Source organism: Muntiacus reevesi, chromosome X, assembly GCF_963930625.1.
Source record: "Muntiacus reevesi chromosome X, mMunRee1.1, whole genome shotgun sequence".
NCBI classification, from domain to species: Eukaryota; Metazoa; Chordata; class Mammalia; order Artiodactyla; family Cervidae; genus Muntiacus; species Muntiacus reevesi.
This window is the reverse complement of record NC_089271.1, coordinates 59,468,647-59,478,689: the sequence shown is the minus strand read 5'-3', so window position 1 is coordinate 59,478,689 and position 10,043 is coordinate 59,468,647.

Below are 10,043 nucleotides of genomic sequence, written 5' to 3'. Positions count from 1 at the left end.
ACATGCTTCCCACATTGTAGTCAAATTTATCCCTTTATCTCTCTCTCCAGTCTCTCTTTCCCTGTCCCCCCTGGGATCAGACCTAACCCTACTCCTGTTTCCCTCCTACCCGTCTTCTGGAATGACCCTCCTGAGTCTAAATCAACCGACAAATATTGAGTGTCTATCATGTACCAGTTTCCTGGCCAGGTTCTAAGGATAAAAAGTTAAATCAGCCATGATTTTTGTCCTTTTATATCTCATGATCTAGCAGAAAAGTCAAACAGGTGAGTATAATTCAACTTAATTCAGTATAAAGTGCAGTGACTGATATGAACTTTACCACAAGGCAAGAAAATGTTACCTCCATGAAAGGAGGGGCTATCTTGTTCACTTTAATCAGCACTCAATAAATATTTACTGATGGAATGAAGGGTATTATGGTAGCACAGAAGACAATACCTAAACCAGGTGGAATAGGGCAGGAGTTAGAAGCTGCCCAGGAGGAGGGCAGTTAACTTCCTGAAGAAGTTAAGGCCTGGCTGATTTTTAAAGGAAAAGGCGGGTATGGAGAGGAGACAGCATGAGCAATGGCACAGAGGTGAGAAACAGCACAGTGGGTATTTTGGAACAAGTAGTTCATTGTTGCAAGAGCACAGAATTTAAGGCCAGGAACTGAAGCTAGAGAGGAAACCTGGGTCAGATAACAGAAGGCCTTATAATCCATGTTATAAAGACTTTCAGCTTTATCCTAGAGAAGATGGGGAGGCAGTGGAGAGATTTAAACTGAGTTGTTGTTCAGTTGCTCAGTCTTATCCGACTCTGCAACCCCATGGACTGCAGCATGCCAGGCTTCCCTGTTCTTCACTATCTACCAGAGTTTGCTCAAACCCATGTCCATTGACTTGGTGCTGCCATCCAACCATCTCATCCTGTCCTCCCCTTCTCCTCCTGCCTTCAATCTTTCCCAGCATCAGGGTCTTTTCCAATGTATCAGCTCTTAGCATCAGGTTGCCAAAGTATTGGGGCTTCAGCTTCAGCACCAGTCCTTCCAATGAATATTCAGGGTTGATTTCCTTTAGGATTGACTGGTTTGATCTCCTTGTTGTCCAAGGGACTCTCAAGAGTCTTCTCCAGCACCACAGTTCAAAGGCATCAATTCTTTGGCACTCAGCCTTTTTTTAAATATATATATTTTATTGAAGTATAGTTGACTTATAATGTTTCAGGTGCACAGCAAGGTGATTCAACTATATAAATACACATATATTATTTTTGAAATTATTTTCCATCATAGGTTATTGCAATGTATTGACTACAGTTCCCTATGCTATACAGCAAACCTTTGCTGCTTATTGCATATCTATTTTTTAATTAGAAATCTAGCATTCTATTCATACTAAGTCAAACAAGTGGAATCAAATGTCATAATTTTTTAGTTAGGCAAAAATTCATAAGTTTTCTAAAATATATATTATACATATTTATATCTATGTATACAAAAGCTTTTTTACTACACTTGATAAAGGCTTGAGAAAGAACATAAAAAAAGAGATGGAGAGATTGGAGAACATAAACTAAATGAAATGGGAGCACTGAATACAAAGTAACAAATGTGAAACAAACTATATAAAAGTAAAAGATCATCCTATAGTCCAGTTGTTTTTAAACATGACTATTCAGACACAACTCAGTGACTGAACTAATTAATATTAGAAACATATCTGGAGCTCTGGAGAAAAAAAGCCTTTTTTATTGCCCAGCTCTCACATCTGTACATGACTACTGGGAAAACCATAGCTTAGACTATATAGACCTTTATAGGCAAAGTAACATCTCTGCTTTTCAATAAGCTGTCGAGGTTTGTCATTGCTTTTCTTCCAAGGAGCAAGCTTCTTTTAATTTCATGGCTGCAGTCACCATCCACAGTGATTTTGGAGCCCAAGAAGATAAAGTCTGTCACTGTTTCCATTGTTTCCCCATCTATTTGCAGAAGAGCTGTGGTCAAATCTATAAAGGAGGTAACTCTGACAACAGTATGACAAATAGATTTGAGCAGGTCAACTACATAGAGGTTTCTTGCTATAGTCCAAACAAGAGAAAACGAGTACTGAAACCAAACCGTAAGTGAGGATAGAGAGGAAAAGATGGAGTTGAGCTGAGTTCAGTTGAGTAAAACTAGCAATATTGTTGAGAATAAATATAGGGAAGTAGGAAGAAGTTTAGGGCAAATTTTTAGATTTTTAACTTGGGTAACTGGACATAAAGGTAATGATCTTCTCTACAATAAGGAACATAGGAGGAGGAGCAGACTTTGGGGGGACCAGTCAAATCCAGTTAAGACATGACAAGCTTAGAGACCATATGGGACTTTCAAGTGACCATCCAGCAGGCAATTATTTCTATGTCATGTTAGATATCATACATCAAAGTTCTGGATAAGATTTCAAATTTATCAGAATTCTTCAAACTAATTATTGGCTCATCCATCCAGGAGTAGAGCTTGCTGTGTTTGGACACAGCTAGATTCAGGGCTCAAGCCTCCTGAAGTGTTCCTCAGTTGTCAGATTCTCTTTCTATAACTCATATTCTTTTGCTGTCTTCCTCCAGGTGGAGAAAAAGCTGGCCACTGACCACCCTAGGCCTGTATCTTTACAACTCACTATCCAAAAGGAAGACAGTCTTTCCTACTTTTTCTAGCAGAAAAGATTAAGGAAAGACTAAGGAGGCCTCTGATTAGGCCAACTTGGACAGATACTCATCCTTTCATTAATTACTGTGTTGAAGAAAAGAAAATAACTTGATTGGCTCAATTGGGACTTCCTAGGTGGTGCTAGTGGTAAAGAATCTGCTTGCCAATGAAGGAGACATGAGATGTAGGTTCGATCGTGGGTCAGGAAGATCCCCTATAGGGTATGGTAACCCACTCCAGTATTCTTGCCTGAAGAATCCCATGGACAGAGGAGCCTGGAGGGCTACAGTCCACAGGGTTACAAAGAGTTGGACACAATTGAAGTGACTTAGCATGTGCACACAGGTCTCATGTCTACTTCTGTGGCAGGGAGGATATGAGCACCACAGATGACACCTCACAGTACCAGTGAGGGAGGAATTCTTCAAAAGAACTAGAAAGAGGATGGAAACGCACATTGAACAGGCAATAGCCTACTGTGGCAGTTGAAATTATGAGAGTAGATTTCACTGTGTAGGGAGTTTGTAGATTGAGAAGAGCAGCAGGCAGAAAGGAAGAGGAGCCCATTAGTAAGAAATAGATGATTATGAGAACCAGCAGTTTGATATCATGGACAAAAAGAGGAAATTATTTCCAGGAGAAATTAGGAGTGATAGTGTCAATGCAGAATAGTAATGTAAGGACTTGGCAATTAGGAATGAGAACACTAAAGTGAGCATAAAAGCCAGACTGCTGTTAGTTGAGGTGTTACTTACATGTGAGTATAGACAAGTTTTTTTGAGAAGTTTGTATGACAAGCTCTAAAGCTTAACCTATCAACTATATTCTGAATCAAAGTCCTTTTCATCTTTGGGGTGTTACTCCCTCAATAAACTCTTTTCCTTGGAGCCTATAACTCTCATGTGCTCCTTCCTATTTCATTGTTAAATATGCACCTATCCACTGACCAAATAAAGTGTTGGTTTCCTTTTTTCTTTCTTTTTTGATATCAGGTTACAGTCCTATTTAGGTATTCTACTCTCTGATGTTATAGAAAGAACAGACGACCAAAAGCAAAGAAAACTAGGTTATATTCTGATTCCTTTCAGTAACGTTGGATAAGTAATTTTCCCTCTCTGGGACTTAGTTTTTCATTGGTAAAATGAGCAAATTGAATCAAAATGAGCAAATTGAATCAGTTACCTCTTACATTCCTTTCATGTCTAATGTTCTGTGCCTGAAAAGACCCTTCCTTCCTTCTCATCTTTCTTTTTGCAGCCCTGCCCTCTATCAACTATGCTTGTCACCAAGACTGAGACAACGCATTCTCTCAACATGCATCACATCTGTCAGCTCAAACCTACGTATCTATGATTTCTACAACTCTCCAGACTTCTATTTCCAGTTGTCTTTGGGATATAACCATTTTGATAGCCAAACTTGGCACCTCTACAACTGTTCTCAGAAACATGGCATTTTCCCAAACATACAGAAGAGCATCTTTCTTGCTCCTGGCACCTTCTTCTACCTTTCTCCCAATCCAATTTCTCGTGTTCTCACTTATTCCTTCAAAGTCACTCTCATCAAGACATTACCGTTTCAGAACATTTGGAGATGCCTGATTTCTTACCATGAGACCTAGCTTATGATTTCCTACTTTTCAATACTTTCAATAATTTGGTCTCACCTTATTCCACTAACTTCATTTCCCAAATTCAGTTGAATTCACTTCATTATGTGAGTTATTAGAAAAATCACTGTATTAACAACTTTCCAATTGTGTTCTTAAGAGACTGGCTGGCTTTGTAACCCAAGGCGTACTACTTCATTTCCCAAGCCTATTTCCTTAACTACAAAATAAGCTTAGTTTTACCTACCTCACAGAGTGAAGGAAGATGTATAAAGACAGCTAGAAAACTGTCACAAAGCACTGTGATTGTGTACAGGACAATGTGCCACACTCACACGTGCACACAGATGGCTTTACAGGCCTGCTCCCTCTCACCTTTGCTCATCAGTATTCTCTGCCATCTGGAATGCGCTTCCTCCTCTCCTCTTGGATGAAACATTCTCAATATTTCAAAGACTTTCCCCTAGTCTTACTGATGACTGTGACATCTTATGTGGTACCAAAAATAAGAATCACCATGTATTTCAACTATTATGTGTCAGTGGAGTAGGGAATATAGTTTCTCCACACAGACTGTATACTGAGGGGGGATAGTCTACAGCACAAAGCTGAAAGCTGTTTCTCATCACACTTGTTTAAGCTGCATGATTGATCTGGTTTAGTTTCATTTAAGTGGGTAAGCATATGATTTTAGTTTGGCAAGAAACTGATACAGGGGACTATGGAGTCATAAAACTTGAGTCTCAATCCTGGTTGCACCACTATGTCCCTTTGGGTAACTTTTTTAACCTCCTTGAGTCCCAATTTCCTCAACTGTGAGATTAACGATAATACCATCAACCTCAAAAGACTGCTGTGATTAAAGATACTGTTGCAGCAGGCAGGTAGCTAGATATGAGCAGAGAAATGGGGGCAGGAACCAGGGTGCAAAAGATCATGCAGCTTGTAAACAGCAGGGGTACGTTGGACAGACAAAGTAAAGCAGACTGACAGGAAACCATACCTTTTGGGTGATAAGTGTTGGAGAAGCAAAGAAAGGTGGGGAATCTCCTATGTTCAAATGTGACCTGTTGCTCATTAGGCTCTCATTACAATAAAATTGGCCTTATATATAAAGGACCCATCATGAACCAACACCATGACAATTACAAGCTAAATAAGGACAAAAATCCCTCCCGCCCTCTGAAAGATGAAGCTGGGATGAAAATCAGGGACTACTACCCCGAAACCCCTCCTTCCCCAGTAATTATTCCATCCCTTCATTTGTATACCTCTCATAACTGGCTTGCCAAAGAAATCCAGAGCAATAGCTCTGTCTGCCTACTCTTTTCCTGAGAGAGTATTCTTGCTCAAAGTTACTTTACTTTCTTAACTTCTCTGCTTGTCTCCTAATTCTTTTGCAATGAGGTAAGAACCTAACTTCACTGGAAACAATAGTGATTACAAAACAACTATTATGGAACTTTCCTGGTGGTCCAGTGGTTAAGACTCCATGCTTCTAATGCAGGGAACATTGGCTCCATCCCTAGTCAGGGAACTAAAGTCCCACATGCCCACGAAGTGGCAAAAAATTTTTAAAACAAAACAAAACAAAAAAAAACAGCACCTGGTAAATATTCTTTGATCAGTAAATGCGACTTCCTTTCTAACTTGCTGGCTGTGCAATCCTACACAGCATTCGATATTTTCTGATGACAGTATATCTGAAAATACTATGCAGCAAATATCCCCCTGCCTTTCAGCACAAGAAAGGCACATGCAAATTCTCCTTTTCCAGTGTTTTTTATTTGTACATTTAATATTCACAAATCATTTTACAGATTTATTCTTTTCACAGGTTCTTTATAGGAAAGATGAGGATTAAAACAGCATATTGAAGAGGACCAAGAAATACCACCAATGATGATGCAGAGTACAAATACTCTGAAAGAGAACAGAGTGAACAAGAGCAGCATGTGGCCACTTCCTAAGAGGCTGGAACACTAAATTCATTAAGGCAAAACCTTTATTTACTGTGTTATTTCTCCCTCCCACCTAGTTTACCCAAGTAGAAAAGCATTCTATTCTCATACTACTGCTCTCTGAGGTCTTAGGAATATAGCTGGTACTATATGTGACCAGCAGCATCTCTTGACTATAAACACCTGAATAGACAAGTTAAATTTTGATGTGTTAACTATCCCTCTAGAAAAAATAAAACAAAGAGGCAGACGCTGCTTGATTATTAAGACCTGATTCTTAAGATTCTTAAGATCCCTTAAGAGGGAGGGATGTGTGTGTCTGGTGGTGCGAGGAGTGAGGGCAGCAAACCTAACTTCCCAATGTACAACTGCTCTTGTGTTTTTCTCAGATGCTGCTAAATGTACTGCTCTAGTACTCAGAAAAAAAAGAACAGGTTATTGACCACCTATAGCTGTAGGTTGTAATGGCTAATAATGGGGAACATACTCTGGGGAGGGTTTATTTCATATGCATAACAATGCAGTTCAAAACTATTGTCCTATTATGATCTCAGATAATGTGTTTTCCTATTTTAAATCAATTTACTGCGTGACCTTGGATGATTTAATTAATCTTTCTGTGCCTCAATTTTCTACCAGTAAAATGAGGATTTTGGAAAAGACCCTGATGCTGGGAAAGATTGAAGGCAGAAGAAGAGGGCGACTGAAGATGAGATGGCTGGATGGTAATGGACATGAACTTGGGCAAACTCCGGGAGACAGTGAGGGACAGGGAAGCCTAGCATGCTGCAGTTCATGGGGTCATGAAGAGTCAAATACTATTTGGTGACTGAACAACAACAACAAAATGAGGATTGTACCACTTTATGTTGAAGACTGGAGGAGACGCACTGGTCAAATCAACAGACACAGAAAGAAGACTGATGGCTGCCAGGGGGTGGGGAAAAGGGAAACAGGGAGTGACTGCTAATAGATATGGGGTTTCTTTGTGGAATAATAGAATGTTCTAAAATGAGATAATGGTGATAGGTGCACTATTATGTAAATATACTGAAAAAACACTGAACTGTACATTACTTTAAAAGGGTGAATTTTGTGGTAAGTGTATCCCAATAAAGATGTTATAAAAATTCTTAAAAAAATAGAAGTGTTTGGTACACAGTAAGTGCCCAATAAATGTTAGCTATTATTAGTAGTAATATTATTGTTACATTATTATTTAGCCATCCTATGGCCTAAGTAAATCCCTAGAAATTATTTTTAATAAAAGCCCACAGAATCCAGAAAAGTACTTCTATTTTACATATATGATATATGGATTAACAGTCACACATTTATTCTATCCAAATTGTCTGAGAAATGAACAGTTTAAGAATCACAGTTTCAGTATTCTAATCTGGAATAAAACAACTGCATGCAATGGATGTCTGATCATATCAGGATAGGTTTTAGGTAAATTTCAATGACTTGATGCTACTCAAGAATCTGAAATGATGGGAGATTTTCATTTTCATCTCCAGGAATAAACAAGAAGTCCAAACACAGTTAAATGCTTAGATTATGTAGTGTACACAGTTAAACTTTCAAATATATGCTTACTAGCCTTCTAATCACTTTTTGGGGGACACTTTATAAAAAAACAACTAAACAGTAAAATGTTTACCATGCCCTGTGATCCCCCTCACCTTGCACAAAAGAAAATTCCCAACACAACAAAAAGATACAACTCAACTCACGCAATAAGTCACTTAAGAGGCAAAAGGCAAAAGATCTGATAATTAGTGACTGAATTTTAACACTACTGCATAAAGATATTTGCATCAATTGAGTTTTTTATAATCTGAACAGCAATTAAATCCAGTCTTCAACTTTCCTATTGCTAGAAGAATATGACAACAGTCAATCTCAGAAGTAGGAGCAGCAAGTGATAAACCACAATGGCAGTAATGCACCACATTAGGCAATGTGCTCACACGCTTGAATTTCATCTAAAACATGAAACCTTCCAATTCTTGGAACAGAGTTTCCTTTGTTCGAGTCCTTTTCCCTTCTGGTCTTGCTTTCTATAATTAGCCATGTGCCTCTGCAGCAAATCAGGGAAAGTTGTTTTGAGGGTTACGACTTCCAGATATTCAGATCTTCTGTGCCAGAAAGCAATGCACTTTTTTGCATATATTAATATTTATTTATGCCCTCAAACTGACCACTCATTTTCAGAAAGATAATTTCAAATAAAACTATTCCCTAAGTCACCCAAAACCAACAGATTAAAACAGACCAAGTTACCTTAACACCCAATATGTGTAATACCCTCCCTCTACCCCCAACCACACAGACCCCCACCAAATTTGTGGCCTTAGGAATTTCTGATCAAATATTTAGCCTAAGTAAAATTCAGTAAAGATTTAATTCCCTTTTAAGAAGCATGATTATTTCTTTCATTTTACATTATAATCATTGGGACAGATTACAAAACAACTTTGGAAGAGAGTGTGTTTCGTGAGAAGTTAGAAAATTTCAGACAGTGGAAACGGATGACAAGTTAGGACCAATTTCAAACTTAGAACCAGTTTCAAAATATTTATGGCTGATTCATGTCAATGTATGTCAAAACCCACTGAAATGTTGTAAAGTGATTGGCCTCCAACTAATAAAATAATTTAAAAAAAAAATATTTCAAAATATAAATATTTACCAGTTCAAGAATGAAATATTGGCTTTGTCCTAACAGGATTTATTTTGAAATTGTAAAGGGAAATTGAAACAAATACATAACCAAAATATCTGGACAAGACCGGGACAGAGAGACCCACTTTGCAATGCTCTGTAATTGAATATCATTCCAAGGACTCATTTGTCCTAGTACTGTTCACTTGGTCTTGGTTAATCCAGGGATGAGGAAAATATGCTTTTAAAATTACATATCAATGTGTAGGTCATCTTCAAATGCAAATGAATAAATATTTAAATTCCATGATAAAGAAAAAATGTGGAATAAGAAATTGCTATATTTGTAAGTAACTGTATATTTACAATGTTTTCTGCCTGACTCCTAATTTTTGTCTATTAAGAGTTCTTCACTGTGCAATTTACAGAAGTCAGCAGCTCATATTAACTTAAAGGAGCCCCAATTAGCTCAGAATCAGCCTGTCTCAGACATTCTGCTCCCTTCAGACTTGTGTGCATAAACAGCTGAGAATACAAGTAGGTGCACATGTGCAAAAAAGTAGCTGTCTAAAAGAAATCTAACTGGCTTTACAAATAGAAGTTTAAAACCAAGAAAATAAACCGTTATTTCCCAACCTGAAAAACGCACCTAATCAAAAAACTGCTAAGCCCATTAGTAGAAACGGTGGCAGCTGTAAACTCAACTCATCCTATGTAATGCTTTAAGCATGTAGCTGTTCTGTCAATCAGCCATCAGAACACTAAATCCCTCCATGTTCACATGGTTGAATGCAGCCTTCTAATTTAGCTTTACTTTCTAGTTAGAGGCCAGACTACACAGAACAGCAAGAAATTCCTTAGAGTTATGTTGTATCCAAACTGCCTCATTCTACCCTGAATAGAAGGTGCCCACATGATAATATGCATCAGGGACCTACCAATCTAAATTTCTGAGGTCTTCTACTTGGGTAAGTTCAAGCATTGGTCCACTATGAGCTTCAGTCGAAGAAAAATTACATGTTCACTGCTAATATCTTAGCTTGCAAATGCAGAACTTGAGAGTAAGATTAAAATTAAAGTGTCACTGAGAAAATTAAAGTGTCACTGAGCTGCTATTTAACATGGCAGAGAGGTG